The 23248-nt window shown below is 40.6% G+C and overlaps 1 protein-coding gene across 1 annotated transcript in view; it reads right to left on the reverse strand.

Annotated features, from left to right (window-relative positions):
* Positions 1–23248, reverse strand: part of gabrb3 (gamma-aminobutyric acid type A receptor subunit beta3) — a 729956-nt gene that overhangs the window by 423165 nt on the left and 283543 nt on the right. The window lies entirely within an intron of this gene.

The raw sequence follows: 23248 nt of genomic DNA on the forward strand, positions 1-23248 counted from the left end.
GGTGCAGTCATGACACATGCTATGATTGATGGAAGTGACCACCTTTGTATCACGTTTCCTTACCACTGCATAGATTGATAGAGAGACCTTGAGTCTGGTTTGGGTGTAAAATGTTTCAACCAATACTTGTATGGGAGAGAGTTTACCCTCACTACTGATCTTCAAGGGCACTGATCTTCAATCACTGGGATTCGTTTTCAATCCACTAAATAGTGTTACATTTACCTCAGCAGAAGCACTAAGGCAGGGTGGGCTCTGTTTCTTGGCGGACACAAGCTCAATTTATAAAATGCATTGCAGCAATGAATAAACACAAGATATTCTACAGATGCTGGAAATCCAGAACCACGCACACAGAATGCTGGAGGAACTCAGCAGTTTAGGCAGCGTTCATGGAGAGGAAGTAACAGTAGATGTTTCGAGCTGAGTTCCTTCATCAAGACTGGAAAGGAGGGGGAAAGAAGCCAGAATAAGAAGATGGGGGAGAGGGGAAGGACTACAAGCTAGAAGGTGATAGGTGATTCCAGGGGAAGGGGGATGAAGTAAGAAGCCGAAGGTGATAGGCAGAAAAGTTAAAGGGCTGGGAAAGAAACAATCTGATAGGATAGGAGAAGGACCATGGGAAAAGGGGAGGAGGAGCGGCATGAGGCGGGGAGAAGATGGGCAAGTGAGGAAGAAAGAAGACATAAAAGGGGAGCCAGAGTGGGGAATGGAAGAAGAGCGAAGGGGGTGGTGGAAAAATAACTGGAAGTTAGAGAAATCGATGTTCATGCCATCAGGTTGGAGATTATCCAGACAGAATATTCACGACATCAGGCTGTAGCAATGACGCAAGATTTCTTCAACAGCATCTCCCAACCCCCAAATTCTACCATGTAATAGGTCAAGTGCGGCCAGTGAATGGGAATGTCCACCACCTATATCTCAGGATGATACTTCCCGTCCTTCAACTGACCATATTAAGATCATGAAACTGATTACCTCATGGGGCCATGTAGATACATTCACTACAAGGGCTGTAGCAGTTCAAGACCCAACTCACTACCAACCTTCCAAGGGCAATAATGAATTAACATTAAATGCTAGACTTCTTGTAACATTCATATCCCGCAAGCGAATAATGAAATTATTGCTTTCTTCCAATTAATCAGCCTGGCGAGTAGCTGGTGTCTTCTGACGTGGAATTTGAGATGCTCAGAACATTAACCACAGAAGTTGAGGAATGATCCTTGGCTTAAAATGTTAATTTTGTTTCTCTCTCCACAGATGCTGTCTGACCTTTTGAACAATTTTGTGATTGATATCTAATTGCTTCTGATAGGAGATATGAATATTATTTATTAAAGCTTTGAAATAAAGAAAGAAACACATGATAGAATTCTATGTATTGGTATAAATGAAGACCCATGTGTCAGGGAACAGAAAATAAGAGCTGACAGATAAACGGAGTTTGTAATTTTCACTTGAATCGATGTGTCGCAATGGTGCCTTAAAAATTAGGGGGAGAAAAGTTCAATGCACTTCAACCTAATTGCACCTGGGCTATGAAGATGATTGACGTCAAACAGGTTAGCAGGGTGTGTAATGAACTGACATCTCACATAAGGCTAAAAGATGCACTACAGAACAAGTAACTGGAACATGTTTAGTATAGGTTCAACCTGAGTTCTAAAATAGGCTAAGAAAATAAATAAAAACAGGTTTTAATATGTTTTAAGACCACTTAATTTTGAATTATGTCGAAGAAATGCATTTTTATGCCACAATCTGAAATACAGCACATCCTTAGGTGTTTTGGCCGTTAACACAATGACAAATTTCACTGTACGTTTCCATGCATATGTGGTAAACAAATCTGAATCTGGATCCAGTAAAGTCAAAGTTGATGTTGAGTTTAATATCATATACACAAGTGCACAGGTACAATTAAGAACTTGAAATAGCATCATACAAGTGACATCCATGAGAAAATCATAAACTATACATATTTTTTACAAGAAAGAACATAATTAGAATAAAAAGAAGTCTATCTTAGTGCAAACTTATCAAAGTGATCATGGTGTTGCTAAACTGTGGTGTGTAAGGCAGACATCCCACCTCTCCCGGAAGTTCCGGGAGTCTCCCACATATTAATAGTGGCTCCCTGATGCCCGCAAATTATATACAATATCACGGAAATCAATTTTTTTGAGAGTGAGCGAGAGAAAGCAAGAGAGAACACAAGAGTGACCACAAGAGAGAGCGGTGCACGAGAGACAGTGAGAGCAAGTAAGCAAGCGAGAGCGCTTGAGAGCACGCGAGCGACCACGAGAGAGAGAGCGCGAGCGAGATCGCGCCATGGCAGAGTGTTCCAAAAAAAATATAAAACATACGTCACCCCAGACTACACTAAAGTGTACCCCTGCCTAATAGGGGTCAAAATAATGACAGTGTTGCTTGCTGCACTGCTTGCAACAGTGACTTTTCTATTGCCCATGGTGGGTTAAGACTGTAAAAGACATGTTGAGGTGAGTTTAACAGGTGTCATTTGTTCATTAGCATAGCTAACGTTATTTAAACTAACTGGTCAGCTGCTAAGGAGCTACTCTATTGCAGACATCCTACCTCTCCCGGAAGTCTCCCGCAAATTGATGGTGCTACCTCCCTGAAATGAGTTTTTGCAGGGTGGGATGTCTGGTAAGGTTGTGACAGTTAGTTCAAGAACTGATTGGTTCAAGGGAAGTCATCATTATCATCATTATGTGCTGTGTCGTATGACGTGGACGATCATAGTTTATCCATGACTATGAATGTTCTTGGCAAATATTTGTGCAGAAGTGGCTTGCCATTGCCTTCTTCTGAGCAATGTCTTTACAAGATGTGTGACCTACAGCCATCATCAATGCTCTTCAGAGATTGTCTGCTTGGCGTCAGTGGTCACATAACCAGGAGTTGTGATGTGCATGAGCAGCTCATGCACCCATCCATCACTTGTTCCGATATCTTCATGTGACCCTGATGGGGGGTGGGGTGGTGGTTAAGCAGATGCTTCACCTTGCCCAGCCTAGTGGAGGGAAGGAGCGCTTTACACCTCCTTTAGTAGAGACGTATCTCCACCCCACCACCCATCAAGGGACGTAGTTATTCTTGAACTTTGTGGTGTGAGACTTTAGACTTCTGTACCCCATATCTGATGTTAGCTGCAAGAAGATGGTATGGCCTTTTCACGAGAATTGAGAATATAGATGTATTTTGGATTGTAGAAAATAGAAGTGGAAGGAGGCACACATGAAATACGTGTTTTAAGTACATATGCAAATATTCTTTAAGTGCATTGTGATTATTGAATTGAATAGCTGTTAGTTACCCTCCTGACTCCTCCCTTTGGGACATCATTTTTCAGAATTCAGTTTTCAGCAGAGCTGTTCCAAATCTTGTGCTTTGTATTCTCAAAAGAAAGTGCAAGGCTCTCAATGTTGGGAGAATCACATGATTATTTTCTTGAGTATGTAAGCAAAACGTAAAATACCATGAACACAGCAAATCCTCAAAAGGATTACAACAGACAAAGTAATGAAGTGTATTGAATAGACAATAATGGCAGTAATTTTATCAGAGAGATTGCTTGGTGTCATGAGTAGTGAAGGCAGTGTATGACTAATTCATTAGTTGCAGAATGAACCCCTAAATGGAACTTGAAATTCGTGCTGCATTTGCAAAATAATTTTATACATGCTTCCTGCAGGCTTCTCCAAGAGGAATGCATTAGAGTGGATCTCATCAATTTTATCACCTTTATCACAAATGTTCCACCCTTCCCTCAAATTTACATACACTATTTCTGACAACTCTCGAATTTCTGGATCTCTGAGAAGATTCTTCTTCCTAAGAAAATTGAGGCAAGCAAGCACCCCCACCCCCACCTTAACTGTGTTTTACAGGAGCACCACTGAGAGTATCCTAACAAGTTACATCTCCATCTGGTCTGGGAGCACTGAGCATTGGACTGGAATTCTCCACAAAAGACTGTGAGAACAGCTGAGAGGATCATAGGGGTCTCCCTACCATCCATCAGGGATATTTATCAGGAGTGCTGTGTATACAAGGCCCTTAGTATTATTAGGGATCTTACCCATCCATCCAGCATCCTCTTTGACTTTTTACCATCAGGCAGGAGACTCCGATGCATAAAAACAAGGATGGTCAGGATGGGAAACAGTTTCTTCCCTCGGGCTGTTAAGCTTCTGAACTCCCTGCCGCATCATATTCTAAGTATCACTAGTTAATCTGTTTCATACCTTACAGAATTTAATTTATGCACTTCAGTTTATTATTTATGCATGATTCATCTGTAGATTTCATCCTTGAGTTATTTTGTGATATGGGGGCGTTATGTGTATTACTGTGCTTTACACCCTGGTTTGAAGAAATGTTGTTTCTATATATTTTATATATATGTGTTCTATACATGTATATAGTCAAATAACAAAAACTGACTTGACTTGATTTGACTTGACTCTCTGTCTCCATCTCAGGAGATAAATTATCCTCTGATATCTTTCTCAGCACTTGTATTTTATTCTGCATTCTGTTATTGTTTTCCCTTGTACTTCCTCAATGAACTTAGTAATGAATTGGTCTGTATGAACAGTATGCAAAAACATACATTACACTGTACCTCAGCACCTGTGACAATAAAAAAACTTGAATTCTCAATCCAGTTCCAATACTGTAAACCCACTGCTTCCCACAGCTACCTTGAAGACATCTCCTCATACCCTGTCTCCTAAAAGGACTGAGTTATAGGGAAAGGTTGAACAGGTTAGGACTTTTTTCAATGGAGCGTAGGAGAATGAGGGGAGATTTGATAGATGTATACAAAATTATGAGTGGGTCTAGATAGAGTAAATGCAATCAAGCTTTTTTCCACTGAGGTTGCGTGAGACTAGAACCAGAGGTCATAGGTTAAGAGTGAAAGGTGAAATATTTAAGGGGAACCTGAGTGGGAACGTCACTCAGAGGGTGGTAAGAGTGTGGATCGAGCAGCCAGTGAAAGTGGTGGATGCTGGTTCAATTGCAACATTTAAGAGAAGTGTGGATAAGTACATAGATGGGAGGGGTATGGTCCAGGTCCAGGGTATGGTCCAGGTCAATGGGACCAGGCAGATAACTAGATGAAGAAAAGGGACTATTTCTGTGCTGTAGTGCTCTATAATATTATAATTCCATGACCCCATCTCTTTCTCTAAGTTGCTCCATCTCCTTCCAGGATTTCTGAATTGTCCTCTTTATCAGGAAAGGTGCCGGCAGGTGGTGTAAGGGCATCAGCGCTGGACTTCGGGGCGAGAGGTCCCAAGTTTGAATCCAGCCAGCTCCCTTGCACGCTCTCCATCTGTGCCTGGGTTGAGAGTCAAGCTAACAACTCAACCTCGTAAAAAAAAAACCTGGAGAGGGTTGGGCTCTGCCAGGTTTCAGATGTCCAAGACATGCCGTATGATGAGCATAGTAAAAAGCTTGTCATGAGGGCACCCCGACGACTCCACCAGGAGTTAAGGGCTAACACACACACACATCAGGAAAGGTGGCTCTTACTCGCATTTCTTCCACTTCCTCATGTCTGCTCTCAACATCCTATGCCTCTCACCCTCAGGTGGAGGCAGAATTCTTGGAGGTCTCACCTTTCACCGCACTAGCTTTGTTCCATTCTCTATTGGCAGCAGGAACCCAGCACCAGCCACATCTTCTCCTCACCTGTCCATTTCTGCTTTCCATCTCCGTGACTCTAATCATCCCTTCCACTCACCTCTCCTTATTGTATGGCATCCTCACTTGCAACTGCAGGAGAGGCAAAACTTGTTCCTCCAGCTACTCCCTCACCACCTTATAGAGAGCTAACAGCTCATCCAGAGGAGGCAGGAATTTGTGGGCAACTCCTTCAACCTTATCAATTGCATTTGGTGCTTTTGATGTGGCCTCCTCTGCCTCACCTAAACCTGAACCAGATGAGTGTTCTGTGGACCACTTGTAATATGCAGTAGCCATCTTGAGCGTCCAGCTGCATGTCATTTCAACTATCTAAAAGATAAAAGATTAGCTTTATTTGTCACATATGCATCACACCATACAGTGAAATGTGTCTTTTGCTTCAAATCAAATCAGTGAGGATTCTGCTGGGCAGCCCGCAAGTGTTGCCACACTTCTGGCACCAACATAGCATGCCCTCAGCTCTAATCATACATCCTTAGAATGTGGGAGGAAGCCAGATCACCCAAAAGTAAGCCACATGGTTTCAGGAAGAATGTACAAACTCCTTACAGGCAGTGATGGAAATATAACCACAATCTTATAGCTGCTGCTATGAAGCAAAGTACAAACCACTCCCTTATAGTATTGTGCATTGTGTAGCACGCTCTCCTTTCTATTCCTAATCCAATCTGTCTACCCTTGGCATTTTCCATGACCACAGTGAGGCCAAGTGTAAACTAAAAGAACAGCATCACATATCCAACCTGAGAAGCCTTCAAGATAATAGGATGAACATGGAATTATCCAGTTTCAGATAACCTATTCATCTTATGTCCTTTTCCTACTCTTCTCCATCTCTCTCCCTTTGTTCACAGACTCCAACCTAGGTCCTCTTCCCCTTCCCCACAATGTCTTAGATTTATCACCTTCTTCATCTGGTTCCATCTGCCCATTATCTATCCTTCATCTTTTTCAGCTTATCACCTTCTATCTCTGACACCACCTTTCCCTTTCCCTCCTCACCCTACCTGGCTTCACCAATCTATTACCTTGTTCCTTATCTTCTTTGATTTACCTTCAAACAGTTTCTCTTCCTAAATCCCCCATCCCCCCAACCCACCTGGCTCCATCTACCATCATCCTCCACCTCACATGGTTCAACTTTTAACATAACTTGGTCTCATCTCTTCACTCTGGGTATCTTCCTTCTCCACTCTCAGTGCTGATGCAGTGTCCCAGCCTAAAGTCTCGACCCTGACCAACGGAGGCATCATTTTATCCGTCTTCAGTGCCTATAAAAAATATTCACATTTCCCCGGAAGCTTTCATGCTTTATTCCTTTACACATTGAATCACTGTGAATTTAATTTACCAGTACACTCAAAATGCTGGAAGAACTCAGCAGGCAGGGCAGCATCTCTGGAAAAGAGTAAACAGTCGACGTCTCAGGCCGAGACCCTTCATCAGGACTGGAGAAAAAAAGATGAGGTCAAAGTAACAAAGTGGGGAGAGGGGAGGAAGATGATTGGTGAAACTGAGGGGGGGGAGTGAGGGTGGGGGGAAGAGGCATCAAGTAAAAAGCTCAGAAGTTGATTGGTGAAAGATATACAGGGCTAGAGAAGGGGTAACCTGACAGGAGAGGACAGAAGGCCACTGAAGAAAGAAAAGACAGAGGAGCACAAGAGGGGGGTGATGGGCAGGTAAGGTAAGGTACTCTTTTCCATTAGATGCTGCTTCGCCTGCTGAGTTCCTCCAGCATTTTGTGTGTGTTGCTTGGATTTCCAGCATCTGCAGATTTTCTCTTGTTTGGAATTTATTATGTTTTTCTTTGACACTGATCAACAGAAAAACACTCTTTTGTGTCAAAGTGAAAATAGATCTCTATAAAGTAATCCAAATTAATTACAAATATAGAACACAAAATAATTGATTGCATAAGTATTCACCCCCTTTAATATGATACCTCAAATTATCACTGGTGCAGCCAATTGGTTTAGAAGTCACATAATTAGTTAAATGGAGATCACCGTGTGCAGTCAAGGTGTTTTGATTGATTGTAGTAAAAATACACCTGTATCTGGAAGGTCTTAATACTGTCCCTACCATGAAGCAGGGTGGTAGTTGCATCAAAATGTGAGGATGCTTCATTGCAATAGGTCCTGGAAGACTTCTGAAGGTTGAAGGTAAAATAAATGCAGCAAAGTACGGGGAAGTCCTGGAGGAACACCTGATGCAGTCTGCAAAAGAACTGTGACTTGGAAGAAGATTTGTTTCCTGCAAGAAAATGACCCCAAGCATAAAGCCAAAGCTGCACAGGAATGGCCAAAAAGCAATAAAGTTAATGTCCTGGAGTGGCCAAGTCAGAGTCCAGACCTCAATCCAATTGAGAATTTGTGGCTGGCCTTGAAAAGGGTTGTTCACTCATGATTCCCCATGCAATGTGACAGAGCTTGAGCAGTTTGTAAAGAAGAATGGGGGAAAATTGCAATGTCCAGATGTGCAAACTGATAGAAACCTATCCACACAGACCTAAGGCCATAATTGCTGCCAAATGTGCATCTACTAAATACTGACTTAAAGTGGGTGAGTAATTATTGCGTGTTTGGTAATTGGAATAAATTTAGATCCATTTGTAGAAATTTGTCTTCACTTTGACATGAAAGAGTCTTTTTCTGTTGATCAGTGTCAAAAAGGCCAAATTAAATCCACAGTGATTCAATACTGTAAAACAATAAGACATGAAAACTTCCAAGGGGGATGAATACTTTATATAGGCACTGTATATATTCAAGAGTCAAGATTGTTTAAAGTAATTTCCATTACACAAGTATAAAGGAGAACTAAATATCCAGATCTGATGCAGCACCAAACACAATAAGATAAAGAACAGATGATTAAAAACACAATAAATATTCTGTTAATACGTTAGATTAGATTATTTGTATGGCCATAAAGTGTCACTAGCTACAGGGGTGTCTGTACATAAGGTGACTCTGACAGAAAATTATAAAGTTGTGGTGATTGGGGTTCTGGAAGGGTGAGATAGTGGGTTGAGGTGTTCATCCGCCTTATTGCTTGAGGAAAGTCAAGGTTTTTGAGTCTAGTGAGCCTGGCATGGATGCTACGTAGCATCCTCCCTGACAAGAGTGGGTCAAACAGTCCATGAGCAGAGTGGGAAAAATCCTTCATGATGTTACTGGTCCTTTCCAACCCGTTCTGGACATACGTCCTTGGTGGTTGGTAGGCCGATGCTGGTGATGCATTGGGCAGATTTGACTACCCATTGTAGAGCCTTCCTGTCCACCGCAGTGTTGTTTCCATACCAACCAGTGATGCAGCGTGTTAGGATGCTGTCTATTGGAAATCTGTAGAAGGACATGAATATAGCTGTGCATACTCCAACTTGTTTGTCTGTTTCTTTGTTTGAGATGCAGCACAATAACCGGCCTTTATCAATGCAGGCAACTCATTGTAGAATTCCTTTGTTCGTCATGTGCCTTGTCATCTGACATGGACAATTTCCATGACTATGATTATTTCTTGGCAAATTTTTCAACAGAAGTTGTTTGCCATTGTCTTCTTCCTGGGCAGTGTCTTTACAAGACAGGTGACCCCGCCCATATTCAATATTCTTCCGAGATAGTCTGCCTGGTGTCAGTGGTCACATAACCAGGACTTCATGATATGCACCATCTTCTCATATGACCATCCACCACCTTCTACCATGGCTTCACTTGACCCTGATGATGGGGGAGGGGGCTAAGCAGGTGCTACACCTTGCCCAAGGGTAACCTGCAGGCCAGTGGAGGGTAGGAGTGCCTTTCATCTCCTTTGGTATCTCCACCCCGCCACCCAGAATTACCATTTGGAAAACCACTGCAGGTTTATCAAGTGAAAATTAGATGTGTCAAACAACACCGTAGAATACAACTATAGATACATAAACATAAAATCACTTATTAACTGCCACTTATGTACCAAATTGATTGTTTAATGCTGCTACTGAGCTCACTTTTGGCAGATGGTTTGTCAACCTTACTCCTTTTCTATCCAACTTCATGCTTTCCTCGCCCCACTCTTCCCAAACCCCACTGGGGAGAACCTTCAAAGATCCATAGAGAATCTTGCTTTCCAGTGTCAGACAGTGATAAACGAGGACAAAGTAGTGAAGAGAATTCTAAACCAGTAAACAGTGTTAACACTCCCTATGAAAAAACACACAACATCATTGGCAGTATGTCCAAGAGGAAAGGATTTGCATTTATATAGAATTTTATCATCTCTCTTAGCATTTATACAATGAACTATCTTTAAGTGAAGTGATGCTTGTCAGTGGCAGCTGTGGGAAATTAAAATATAGAAGTGAATTTCTATAGGTTTCTTCTGATTGGAACTTTATTAGGAAACTTGAGAAAAGCTCAGAGAAAAAAAATACATCAGTGGCAAGCTCTGAGAAGCACTCTGAAATTCACCATTATGTAGTCTGTGCCAAACTAGGTTATACAACAGTGGTAGAAATAGTTTTGAAGTTAGTTAAGTGTTTAGGCTGAAGGGGAAGACTAATATGTAGAGAAGTGTACAGCCATGTGCTTTTGTGGAAGGAATAAAGGTATGGACTATTTTCTAAAAGGGGAGCAAATTCAGAAATTGGAGGTGCAGAAGGACTTGGGAGTCTTAATGCACCATTCCCCAAAGATTAACTTGCAGGTTGAGCTGGTGGCAAGGAAGGCAAATGAAATCCTGGCATTCATTTCAAAAAGACTAGAATATAAAAGTAAGGATGTAAGGCTGTTGTATTGGAATATTGGACAGTCTTAGACACCACATCTGAGAAAGGATGTGCTGACAATGGAGACTGCCCAGAGGAAGTTTACGAGAATGATACTAGGAATGAAAAAGTTAACATATGAAGAGTGTTCAATGGCTCTGGGCCTATAATCGCAGGAGTTTAGAAGGATGAGGAGGGATCTCATTGAAATCTACCAAATATTGAAAGGCCTAGATAAAGTGGAAGTGGAGAGGATGTTTCCAATAATAGGAGAGTCTAAGACAGGCACAGGCTTGGAATAAAAGAATGTCCCCTTAAAACAGAGATGAAGAGGAATTTCTTTAGCCTGAGGACAGCAACTCTGTGGATGCCATTGCCACAAGTGAGTGTAGAGAGCAAGTCTTGGGTATATTTAAAGTGAAGGTAGACGGGTGCTTGATTAGAAGAGTGTTGAAGGTTATGGTGAGAAGGCAGGAAAATGGGGTTGAGAAGGATAATAACTCAGCAGTGATTAAATGGTGGAGCAGACACTGATGGGCCAAATGGCCTAATTCTACTCCTGTGCCTTATGGTCTTATGGAACCAGAGAAAGCAATGAATGCAATGGGTATATCATGCCAGATCTTACACTGCAAGCAACCGGAGTATAGGGAGCAGGAATAATAGGTATACTCTCGGTGTTACTCAGTGGATGGAAAATAGTATTTAGACCTCTTAAAACTAAATTTGAATGGATGAATAGAAGAGAAGATTTCAATGTTCCAAGAGTCAGTGAGCGTAATGTTGTTCAAAACAATATGCAATTAGATATCACCTAATCATATTCCAATATTTTATTGTAACAATTGACAACCAATCCATTATTTGAGAATTTCAATCATTAGGATTGCTTATTTCTTCAATAGTCTCAGGGCTGAGAATGACTTGTTTCTAACTTTGGGTTTGTGAGTTCCAATGTACTTGATGAAGCTGCGCTGGGAAGCATAGACTTTTTAACAGAAATGAAGAAACGTACCTAGCTGCATAGCTATTTATGGCTTCTTGTCTGGTCCTGCTGCATGACGCTGATTTCCCAGTTCAATCCCCAAATCTCCTTCTCCACCCTGAATGCTCACAGGAAAGAGATTCCCAGGAGTCAGTGGATTGGAGACATTTCGAGGAACACTGCCACAAGAAAGCAGCATCCATCATCAAGGACCCACACTATCCATTGCTGCCATTGGGAAGGAAATACAGGAGTCTTAGGTCCCATGTCATCAGATTCAGGAACAGTTATTGCCCTTCAGTTATCAGGCTCCTGAACCAACATGGATAACTTCAATCACCATGACTCTGAACTGATCACTGAACACAACCTATGGACTCACGTTCAAGGACTCTACATCTCATGATCTCAGTATTATTTATTTATTTGTTTATTTTTATATTTTTATTTTTTCTCAGCTCAAGCTAGTACAACCTGAGATACAGGCATAGCCAAGCAAACTAATTTCTCAATTGTTAGGAACTTTCGGACTATTCTAATGGTGTTTAGTATTGTGGCTTTCTGGAGATTTATATAAATATTGCTGTGTAGGCCTAAATGTTTAATGCTATCGTGTAGTGACTTCGTGATGATACCAGTTGTAGATATCACTATTGGGGCAATGTATACCTTGTTCTTGTTCCGTAGACTTTCAAATTCCTCTTCTAATTCAACGTATTTCATAGTGATTTCTGTATGTTATGTGTGCTTGGAATGGCTACATCTATTAAGTAAGTTGTTCTTGCTTCTTTATCCTGTATTGTTATATCTGGGTGGTTATCATAGATTGTCCTATCTGTACTAACAGATCAGTTCTAATATAATTTATGGGACTCTGACTCTGAAAATAGATCAGGCTTGTATTTATGATAAAGTATGGTTTCTTTTATGAGTTTGTATTTTAAAGCAAAATATTGGTGCGTGATGTTTGCCACTTGATTGTGCTTGTGTAGGTAATCAGATTGAGTTAAACTGCTGCAGGATCCAGCTAAGTGTTGGATTGCTTCTAGTTTCCCTTGGCATTTTTTTTTTTTTTTGCATTTATCATCTTGAATTTGTTAGCCTTTTATGATGTATTTTTGTTTTTTTGTGTTTAACACCTGGTCCTGTATTGCCACAAGGAACACCCCTGTTTCTGGGAAGAGGCCAGTTGTACAACGCTTCCTTGTTGATGTCCAGTCTGCTCAGATTGTGGGAATGTCTTCCATGGAGGGCCATGCTCTTCCATTGGTTAATTTCTTTTTCTGTAGTGCTAATTTCTTCATTTTTCTGGTTTGTGCTTTCATTTAAGCTTAGTGGTGTGTACTTCATTCAGAATTGCATATTCTTGCATGGGTGCTGAATCCTGTTTACACTGATGAAAATAGAAATTTTATCTGACTGTTGTATACATTTTGTCTTTTATTCATCTTCCTCTTCTATCCTCGGTAGTGTTAATCTCAGGGTGCTTGAGTGTACATACTGTTTTCTAAAATCTGTCATTTCAGTTCTTATTTTTCTTTTTAAATTTTCCGGATCAGTTTCAGACCAAGATATTATGCCAAATGATTATGTTAATATGGGTATAGCAGAAGCGTTTATTGCTTTTGTTATCTTTTTTTACTACTAAGCTCTGTTTGGCAGATTTTCTTAAGCCTCGAAGTAAATTCTGCCGAAAGTTTTCCCTTTATCACATTATGATTTATTTGCTTTGTTTGTTGATGTCCCAGATACTTATATATTTCATATTCATCCATCAGTTGTATTATATTCTGTGGCTCTGTTTTATACTCTACTAGCTCTATTGCACCTTTCTTTATGTTTAATGTTCTGCACTTATCCAGTCCAAAGTTCAGGTTCATATCTTTAGAAAAATTTTCGACTACTTGAATTATTCCCTTTAGCTTTACTGATGAAGGAGCATACAATTTCAAACCGTCTATGTATATAAAGTGTGTCAAGGTATAACTTGTTTGATTATCTCTGATTTGATACCCAATCTTTGTTCAATTCAGTAAATTAGTGAGCAGGTTTAAAGCTAGACAGAATCATTCTGGATTTAGAGAGTCAACCTGGAAAATGCCTTGGATTATTTTGATAACAATGGTTATTCTTTCTTGGTTGTTAATAGATAAGGTGATTATCGTATGCCAATACTTCTTTAGATGTTGGAGGAATTTCACAAGTATTAGGTGTTGTTTATATATATTACAAGCTTCTATTAACCATGATTGTCGGACATTATCAAGTGTTTTTGGTAGTCAATATAACAACATGAAAGATTTCTGCTTTTCTGCTGAACTTGATTTAGAATTATAGAATCTGTTGCCAGTTGTTGTCTACATCCTTTCATACCTTCATGGTATCCTGCTCCTCTGTACGTATATTTTGGTTATCTAAGTGAATGGTGATTGATGCATGATGTTACAATTTTATATATATTTTGTAATATATGTTATATATAATATATATATTATGATATTCTGAGGGGTCATTTGTGATTTCTCCTTTAGGTGAGAGATATATTTTACATTCTGTCAAGATTCAGGGGAGAAGATTTAGGATGGAGATGAGGAGAAACTGTTTTTCTCAGGGAGTGGTGAATCTGTGGAATTCTTTGCCCAGGGAATCAGTCACGGCTTCCTCACTAAATCTATTTAAGATACAGTTAGATAGATGTATCTATAAGTTCTATAATGTTTTTGTTAGGTTGACTGTATTTTGGATGTATCTTATATTTCCTTAGCTTTTCTATTTATTGCTCAGGTTATCCATTTTATACTCCATTAGTTGGGCTACTTTTGTTCTTCAGGCTTCAATTTTGCTTCTTAATCTCTTCTCCCTTTTTGGCGTTCTCACTTCATTACTCATTTTTTGGGTTTCTATTAATGAATGCCTCTATTTTGGAGCCATTGCACTGTGTAGTATGGTATTGTGTGTATTTCTCCAAATGTTTCAACTTTTCCTAAATATTGTGGTAATATAATATTACTATTATTGTTGTTTGGTTTATTTTGTATTTGCACAGTTTGTCTTTTTTTTGCACATTGGTTGCTTGTCAGTCTGTACGTGTAGTTTTTCATTGATTTGATTGATTCTACTATATTTCTCTGTTCTACTGTACATGTCTGCAAGAAAATGAATCTCAGGTGAATGAATATGGTGATGTATACATACTTCAATAATAAATTTACTTCTGAACTTTGAAATGAGATGCAAATCCTTGAGTACATCCTTGACCATTTTCATGTGTCCACCCATTAATCTTTGCCTCTGAAAAGAGTGTTTCAAGAGTTTCACACATCAAAGTTGCTGGTGAACGCAGCAGGCCAGGCAGCATCTCTAGGCAGAGGTACAGTCGACGTTTCGGGCCCAGACCCTTCATCAGGACCTGACAAAGGGTCTCGGCCTGAAACGTCGACTGTACCTCTTCCTATAGATGCTGCCTGGCCTGCTGCGTTCACCAGCAACTTTGATGTGTGTAGCTTGAATTTCTGTCATCTGCAGATTTCCTTGTGTTTGCGTTTCAAGAGTTTGCTGTTCCAAGTGCAAACAATGGCCTGTTCAATGTAGCTAAACAGAAGCCTTATTGCTGTGAATATTGGCCTAAAAGAGTACAATAAAGTTAGTTCACTTATCCTTCCAGTGAATTCGGAGGATTTTGGAAAGAAAATACTGGTGGTATCTTTCAAATGCCATTGGGTACCATTTGTAAAGAGCTCAGCTCTCAGAGGTATTTTCAAAGGGGATCACATATGTTTGAGAAACCATGAATTTGAATCTATAATACTCTTTTCATCAACTAACTGAGGACTGTGCTACTGATGTGTGCTTTCACTGAGGAGTGGCTTCCAAGTAGACTAGGTACTCAGGGTCTCACGGTGAACCTTCATTACCAGAAAAAACTGTGTGACAGTAGCAAGAGCTGCTTGGTAGCACATCTTTGTCTTGTGGAAATGTTGATGATCGTTTGGACTTCGTTCTCCAAGTGAGTGCAATTAATTAAAATTGTAAGTTTAGGTCCCTCACTACGTTCAAGAACCCTACAATCATCAGGTTCCTGAACCAGTGTGGATAACTTCACTCACCACATTCAGAACTGATTCCACAATGTACACACTCACTTTCAAGGACTCTTTAACTGATGGTCCCAGTATTTATTTATTTATTTATTTTCACTATTCATCTTATTTTACACATTAGTTGTTGTCACTTTGCTTATGTATAGCTTTGTCATAAATTCTCTTGTAATTCTTTATTTTCCTGTAAATGCCTGCAAGAAAGTGGACCTCAAATTAGTATATAGCAACATATATGTACTATGATAATAAATTTATCTGACTTTTGCTTTGACTTTGAAGTTTGCACACTATAGTTTGACTACTGATTTTCAGATGAACTTGGTTTTAGATTGCATTTACAGAAGGTTGGTTAGCTTCTTATTAGATCTGAAGATCAGTTCCTCCCACATGATACGTTGGTTGGAAGTCAGCTGCAGCCAGACATGCTGAGAGTAGAGTTGAGGATCTCACTTGGCCTTCCCCAACACTGTCTTCAGTGACAATGGCCCTGTCGTGAACCAGCTGGTCAGAATCCCGATTTACATGATGTCATGGAGAAAATATGGAAATACATGTAAAACAGCAAACTTTCACACAATAATGTCAACATAGAGCAAGTGGGATGGATGACTAGATATCTATTTTTGATAGTTTTGAATGAGAAGGTAGAAAGATAGTGCATTTATATAGCTTCTCATGATAGATAAGCATAGGAACTCAGGAAAAGAAGTTGGCTATTTAGCCCCTCTAGCCTAAAGTTACATAAATTATTGCAGTCACAATTACATGAAAAACTGGTCTAAAATTCACCTTGTTTCCCTCCCTTACTTCTCCAAGAATCGTCACCTTGTGGAGGTGGAGAGACTTGTGAGTTCCTGCAATCCTGACAGTGAAGCCATCTGGAGTTTAGCTCCTGGTAGGATCACCCATGGTGATAAGGTAAAGGGGTACGTTCGAGTCAGGAGTGATCCAAACAAGGCCTCAGTGGTAGAGCTGGAGGAAGATGATGATACATCACAACAGCAGAGAAGGTGGAGGAAGGTTCCAGTGGTGAAGGAACCCCACACATCTTGCATTCCATGCCACTGGAACCTGACCTAATCTGTCAAGAAACTGTGGTGGCTGCCCATGCATCGGCCCCCACACATTAAACAGAAGTCACATTCTCCATTAAAGGAATTTCCCCTTAGGAGAACATCATACTTGACTCAAGTGATTGCACTACTACTAAAACTAACATCTTAAACTAACAGTGACATGATCATAGTGTTTCCAAAAGTGGTTGACTGCCATCAAAAAGACTTCAGTGTATGAAACTCTGCACCGATTCATAAACATTAGAGATTCTGCAGATACTGGAAACCCAATGCAGTAGTGACAGCTTTCTTGAAACAATGCTTGCTGACATGTCAAGATTTGTTAGGACACTGGCAATAGTGCAAGGAGTGTATCTACCATAGGAAACAAAATCTTTCGTTCACATTTCATTTGAAAGCCAGCATCTTTGAGAGTACAGAGCTTCTTCAGTATAGCAGTGAACTGCTATCTTAAATGAATTGCTTGCTTAAATCTCTGAACTAAAATTTCAATACATCAAAAAATTGAGTATTGGAATAAGCAATAATAACACTGACTGCTGGTAAATAATGGATATGGTATAATACTTACAGTTTGGAAATACATTGAAATAGGTAAAGAAGGCAAAGTGATCATTGAAGTCCATTGTTGGTGGGAAAAGATTTAACAATTGTTAATGAGAAGAGTTTAATATCAGAAAAGGAGATAACTTTAAAAAAACTATTTAAGATAAAGCAAGCAGCAATTGGAAGTTCCTATTAACATTCTAAAAATCTACAGTACTTTGCTATAGTCTCAGACATGCTGTATGTAAAAAAAATCTGTAAAATGAAGATGCTTTCAAAACAATGAAATAAAAAGTTTCTAAAGATCAAACAGAATACTAGAAAGAACAATAAACAACAAAAAACAAAATCAAATCAATATTCGGTGTGACCACTCTTTACCTTTAAAACTACATCAACTCTTAGGTGCATTATCAAGCAGTTCTATAAGAAAATCGGCTGGTAGTTTGTTCCAAGCATCTTGGCAAACTTGTTATGGTTCTTTTGGACACCTTGCTGTCTTGCTTGCTTCTGTTACTCCAGGTAATCCCAGGTAGGCTTGACGAGATTAGGGCCATGTGAAGGCCATACCGTTGGAGACCATATAAAAATCCTAGGTTGCATAAGACTTTTGCACAGTACTGTATCTGTGAAATTGTTTTTTTATTTTAATATTTCCTGAAGGTTTATTTTTTAATTTGTATTTTCTATTGGCATTTTGTAATGAGGATTAATATTCCAAAAAGCTCCTGAGTCTACAGAGGAGAGAAATCTTCTTTTATAAATTAGGCTATGTGAAGATTAGCATATAAATGGAGAATAAGTAAATCCTTTTGTCTGCTGTTTTAATGAAGACTTCTTACAAAAGGGTTAACACCTCTATTAAAATTCAACAAGAGCTTGTAAGTGTTTTATGCTAATAATTGTCATTGTGATTGACAGAACTCTGGGCCAGTCATACATAGAGAAATGGAAACAAGGCTTTATCATTCATAATATTGTGTCAACTAATTATTTGCTAATTATATGTCATGATTCTTGTGTTAGCCGATTAAAAAGCAACGCTGTCTCCATTTTGGGAATAGTAATGAAAGTAGGGGTTAGCAGGAGCTGCTTTGTAAATTCCCCGTGGGCATTACTGTGTTTTCACATTCACAGATTGATACTAAAGTTTATAGGGATAAACCTCCTGCATTTTGGAAGTAAATAACGTAAGACTGCAGTATACTGGCTGCAGTATACAGTAGAGCAACTTTATTTTTGTATTTGGAAGGAAGATGGAGAATGTGGAATAGTAAGGAGTTCTTAAACAGTTCTTGCAAAAAGAATAAATCAGCAGAGGCCAGTTAATTTTTTTTTAAACTTTCCTTATTTGACTAAAAGGACATGCAATATTCAGTTAGATACCAGCAACCCAAAGCTGGCTTGGACACTTTGCGTAGATTGGGAAGATCCCATGAGATTATCACTCTCCGACTGCAGTTTCTTCTGCCCGGAATGTATGAGGGAGTTCAGTTAACCGTTATTGTAAGAGAAAAATCTGAGGAGTCTAGTTATTTTTTCTTAACTTTCCTTAATTGGCCAAGAGGATAAAGAATTAGGATGTGTATGTCTCAATTGCCACTACTCATAATTCCCCATTCTGACCCAATTTCACTGGGGCCAGGTTAAAAATGGAATTTGGGCAGATCTTCACCTACTGTCCACTCATTCTCTATCCAAAGCACTTCCTCCACCCCCTTCCTACTCTCCTCCTCCATGCATAAACACGTAACCAGCTCATGGAACCTACGTGAACTCAACCCCAAACTCATCCTTACCAACAATTCCAATTCACCACAACTCCCTCTTACTTTATATGCATGGGGTCTAGCATTAGACATTTCAACACTGGGGGGCGGGGGGTAGATACTGGCTCTCTATCTGTAACTCTTGTAATTTTACAAACTTCTAACCTAGGTTTGTCCAAATCACCTTGAGGAATATACTCGCTAATCTAGATAGCATCCTGGTAAATCTTTTCTGCATCCTCTCCAACGCCTCTATATCTTTCCTATAATGGGCTGGGCAGAAATGAGTGCAATTCTTGCTTGGCAAATAGGAATTGGCTTATTATTGTACATGTACTGAGATACATGAGTGTGGAGACACGTCTCTAGCAAAGGAGGTCTAAGGTGCTCCTTCCCTCTGCTAGCCTGCAGGTCACTCTTGGGCAAAGTGTGCCATCTGCTTAGGCCCTCCCAATCAGGGTCACATGAAGCCATGGGAGAGGGTGGTGGCTGGTTGTATGATCAACTGGTTCCCATCACAAGTTCTCGTTATGCGATCACTAATGCCAGGCAGACTATCTCTGAAGAGTATTGATAATGGCCGGGGTTCCGTCCCGTAAAGACACTGTCCAAAAGAAGGCAATGGCAAACCACTTCTGTAGAAAAAGTGCCAAGAGCAATCATGGTCGTGGAAAGATCATGATTGCCCACGTCATACGACATGGCACATAATGAATGCACTTCATCTGCATGCCATTCAGGTAGATGATTCCATACATACAGTAAGTACAAAAGGAAACCAACATCTTTGACCACAAGTCCATCCATCAGAGTGTGGTCAGCATGAACTGTTCTGCAGACGCTGCCACAGAACGATTCGATGGGAACAGTAGGTGGTTCCCTGGCAAAATGTCTCATCACCAGCTCTCACCAACAGGCACCAAGATCTTACAAGTGCTACATCTGCCCTTACATCTCCTCTCTCACGACAATTCGGGGCTCCAAACAGTCCTTCCAGCTGAGGCAACACTTCATCAGTGTGTCTTTTGGAGTCATACACTGTGCCTGGTGCTCCCGGTGTGGCCTACTGTATGTTGGTGACACCCGACATAGATTAGGAGACCGCCTATGCTCGGACTGCCAGAAAAATTGGGATCTCCCAGTGACCACTCATTTATAATCCCATTCCCATTCTGATATGTCTGTCCGTGGCCTCCTCTACTGTTGTGATGAGGCCGCACTCAGCTTGGAGGAAAACCACCTTATATTCCGTCTGGGTAGCTTCCAACCTGATGGCATGAACATCCATTTCTCAAACTTCTGGTAATGCAGCACCCGTATCACCATTCCCCATCCCCTTTTCCCTCTTTCACCTTATCTTCTTGCTCGCCCATCACCTCTCTTTGGTGCTCCCCTCTCCTTTTCTTTCGTCCATGGCCTTCTGTCCTCTCCTATCAGGCTCCCCCTTCTCCAGCCCCCGTATCTCTTTTACCAATCAACTTCCCAGCTCTTTACTTCACCACTCCTCCTCCCAGTTACACCTATCACCTTGTCTCCCTACCCTCCCCACACCTTTTAAATCTACTCCTCATCTTTTTTTTTTCCAGTACTGCTGAAGGGTCTTGGCCCAAAACGTTGACTGTACTCATTTCCATAGATGCTGCCTGGGCTGCTGAGTTCCTCCAGCATTTTGTGTGTGTTTCTTGGATTTCCAGCAGCTGCAGATTTTCTCTTATTTGTGATTGGCACCTAGACCTCCACTGGATGGTGGTCAATGGGGGTCCCAGTCAGATCCTTCCTGCATACTCGGATCATCAGTCCCACTACACACTGCCCACAGGATGACTATAGTGTGGACAAGGTGGTTGTTCAGCTCTGCGGACAGTGAGCTTGCAAAGAGAGTACGGAGAAAGATGCAAAAGCCTTTTCACAGTTCTTCCCGAGCAGAGGACTCTCAGATCTCCGGGCATGTTTCCCGCGACACACAAACAGGGAGAGACATCAAGTCCTGCTGGTAGATCAGCAACTCAGCGAAAGATGCCTTTTGGACTGCCCGAAATCTGTTAGTCTGCCAGCACATTGAGAAGGTAGAGAAATGTTGAGAATTTAGAGGAATATTGCCGGCTGGCACATCCCAGGCTGCAGGAGCATGTGCTGAGGGATACATCGGAGTTTGGGGCAGCTTGGTGGGGGAGGGCCATAGTGTAAGATTTTCCTGCTACCATACAGTGAGGGGCCACGTTGGCCCCTCAGTTATGAGTGGCAACAGACCTATTGGTGCTAAGGAATGTAATGGAATATGACATAACGCATTGACTATGAATGTAAGAATGCATTGCAGAGTTTATTCTTGTAATTATTTTCATTATGAATAAAGTTTATTTTGAAACAAAAAAGGAAAATAATAACAATGCAGAATATTGTATCAGCGAAGTTGTTGTATCAGCAAAAATCTAGCTCAACATGTCCAGCCAAACTTTTGCTGATCAACAATAATCTTCCATTAGACACATAGTTTTCCACACCAGCCTTGATTAAAGGGTATGTGCTATAGGTTTACATTGCAAATACATGCTGGCACTTATATACCTATGCACATGTTATTCCATACCCATTCTTTAAACCCTAACTTTGTTCTTTAATTCTTTATTTACTATATAATTCTTTATTCTTTATAACAGTTGAATGTTGTTTTTCATTTTTATTTCTTCATTGAGATACAGCACGGAACAGTGCCTTCCGGCCCGTCAAGCCACACTGCTCAGCAATCTCCTGATTTAATTCTAGCCTTGTCACCGGACAATTTACAATGAACAATTAACTTACTAACTGGTATTTCTTTGGACCGTGGGAGGAAACTGGCGCACCCGGAGGAAACTCACACAGTACGGGAAGAATGTACAAGCAGCAGCAGGAAGTGAACTTGGGCCGCTGTAATGTAAAGTGTTGTGTGAACTACGCTACTATGCTGTTCCACTTTGCTGCTTGTTGCACCAATGCACCACAGCATATCCCTAAAGCATGTAGATTGATGTGGTGAATAAAGTTTATCTCTGATCCTTGATAAGGAGAGCTTGAAGCATCGGAGGCTAAGGGAAAATTTGACAGAAATTTATATAATTATGAAGGGCAGAGATAGGACAACCTATCTACAGAGATAGAAGTACGAGAGGGCATGCATTTAAGGTGAGAAGTGTGATGGATTTTCACTGTCCTGGGCCAGTGGTCTGTTTTGCTAATCTCCCTCTACAAACACAGCAATTGTTACTTGTAAGATGAAACAGTTGTAAGTAAATTTACAATTAATACTGCTTTGTTTAGCTTCTGGTTGAAAATTGTAGTTAGTCTTCAGTTCTTAAGATGTAAATGATCAGCAGTAATCAGCTTGAAGTTAAAACAAAGTACTGTCTATAGCAGGGGTCCACAACCTTTTGCGTACCATGGACCGGTTCAATATTGACAATATTCTTGCGGACCGGCCGATGGGGGGTGCGGGGGGAGGTTCAAGTTCAACACTGCATGACAGGGAATGAGGAAAGATGCAGCTGACTCATATCGTTTCATATCGCCAAATCATATCGTTTCCGTGCAGTTGTTGGGGACCACTGGTCTATAGAACAGCTTTGCAAACAAGCTCTGTAGGTAGAAGATGCTCTTTCTGTGAGAAGTAAGATGCAACTTCACTACTCCTGTTTTATTTCTGCTCAAGAATAAGACTATAGGGTATTTGATTTGGTTTACATCAAACCAAATGACAAGCTGACTCTAAGTTGTTTAGCTCAAGGAAGCTTGCAGACCAGATGGAAACAAACATTCAGCACATCAAATAACCAATCTATTAATAATGGACAGTTTATAGGACCATAAGACATAATAGCAGAGATAGGCCATTTGGCCCATTGAGTCTGCTTTGCCATTTGATCAAGGTTGGTCCATTTCCTCTCAACCTCATTCTCCTGCCTTTGCCCCATAACTACTCACTTCATGACTTATCAAGAACCTATCAACTTCTGCCTTAAATGTACTCAATGACCTGGCCTCCACTATTGCCTTTGTCAACGAATTCCACAGATTCACCACACTGTGGCTAAAGAAAGTACTCCTCATCTCCATTCTAAATGTATGTCCCACTATTCTGAGTTTCCGCCCTTTGGTCCTGAACTCCACCATTATAGGAAACATCCTCTCCACATCCACTCTATCTAGGCCTTTCAACAATTGATAGGTTTCAATGAAGGCCCTCCTCATTCTTCTGAACTCCAGTGGATACAGACCCAGAACCATGATATGCTCCTCATATG

This window comes from Mobula hypostoma, chromosome 7 (assembly GCF_963921235.1).
Source record: "Mobula hypostoma chromosome 7, sMobHyp1.1, whole genome shotgun sequence".
NCBI classification, from domain to species: Eukaryota; Metazoa; Chordata; class Chondrichthyes; order Myliobatiformes; family Myliobatidae; genus Mobula; species Mobula hypostoma.